Here is a 1840-nt window from a genome sequence, read left to right as displayed (position 1 = left end):
AAGTTAAGTACAGTAGGTCCTTGAATAATGTTGTTTCAATATAATGTTGATGCGATGCCCTAGGAACTAAATTCTTGTTGATATCAATTAGCCTCTGGTAAAGTGGGTTTTGTGGTACGTCATTTCTCTTAAATTGCAGAACCTGTGGACATTAAGTGAGGGCTTACTGTCCACAAAGCCTAAGTGTTCAGCACTGTGCTAGGCCCTCTCAGGGAACCAGCGGGGGCCCAGGCCAGTCTGAAGGCTGCAGGAGTAGCGGGGGGCAGAAAGGGCAAAGCAAGAAACTGTGACGGGGAAGCAGAACTAGGACTATTTGGGGTAGATCCTGACTGTGAGCTTTTAAGTTATTATTAGCAGTTTTTCCTGCCCTTAGAAACTGAGAATGCACAGGCCAAGCCCTCCAAGGGCACTGGGAGGCTGTCCCTCCCAGGAGAATGTTAATCTCAGGGCTTCAGTGACTCAAACCAGAGACATGTAATCTCCCAGAGCACTTGCTGCAAGCAGAATGAAATCAAGGGGAGACCTTGATTTATTCTGCAATGAATGTCTTCAGAGGGATTTTGAGAGACCAGTGTAAATTTTGATATGGAACTATCTCATAGATTTCAGACACTCCTTTGAGAACACTGGATTATAATACAATGAATAGATTACACTGGGCCATTAGTAGAACCTTACTTAGCCTCTGTAAAATGTGTTATTTTGCACCATATTGTTTCAATTTTCATAATCTGTTCAGAATTCCAGTGTGGATAGTTATCCAAATTGAATGGCTTACAGAATGCACTGAGGCAAACACATTCAATGTCTAGCACACTGAGTAATTGTACAAAATTCACTCCAAACAAACACGGCTATGGAAATGTCAGTCACCCAGTTATAATTGTGGGTGGTCCATCCAGCAAGCTGGAGAAATCCCCTTAGTGGCACCATTACACCATGTCCACTGGGGTTTGGGGGACCAATGAGTAAATTATAAGCAAATAAACAAAAAGCACTTGAAAAGAAGACATAGACTAGAAAAATAAAGGAGCAAAATAGAAAAGAGAGGGAAGAAGGAAGGAAGAAAAGAAAAAAGGGAAGAACAGTCGATAAGAAGGAAGCAGAAAAACAATCAAAGGAGAAGGGAAAAAGAAAGGAAGGAAGGAAAGAAGCAAGGGAGAAAGGGAGGGACAAAGATAGAAAAGGAAATACAAGTGATGGGGAAAAAATGAAATGCCCTCAATAATTATTTTGAGCACCACTCAATAAAGTCATGCCCACTTTATACATTTGGACATAGTCATTTGTCCAAGAAACATTTATTGAGCACCTATTATGCAAAGTTTCTAAGGGGATACAAAGACTCGTCAAATAAACAATAAGCGGCACCATTGAAAGAGGCCTTAGAATCATCTCTATAATTTCAGGACCAAATTACATTATATTAGAGTAGTAAAAAAAAAAAGTGCCAACAGTTGAAATAAAGATCCCAGTGAAAGAGCAACAATAATAAAATGGCTCTTTTGAAATGTTTCAAGGCTAATATTTCTCTTCACTCACTTCTAATTCTACCTTGAAATATATTCTGGTTTCTCTCACAAATTTCGAATAGCCTGTGCACATTTTGTATCAATTACTACTTTGACAGACTGTAATAAAGAAGTCAACTTGGCCTACCTTTGGATGATTGCTGCTTTATTATTAATCTTTTTCTCTTGTTACACAAAATATATTGCAATTTCAAGGGAGCCAGCAAGATACAACAAATTCATTATTGTCCAACATGACTTGAGCCTGAAGCTTAAAATCATAATTTATTTTCATTTGTTTACCTTTATTTGAGAATAATAGGGTGGGC

The sequence above is a fragment of the Hipposideros armiger genome, unplaced genomic scaffold (assembly GCF_001890085.2).
Source record: "Hipposideros armiger isolate ML-2016 unplaced genomic scaffold, ASM189008v1 scaffold_104, whole genome shotgun sequence".
NCBI lineage: Eukaryota > Metazoa > Chordata > Mammalia > Chiroptera > Hipposideridae > Hipposideros > Hipposideros armiger.
This window is presented reverse-complemented; position numbering follows the sequence as displayed.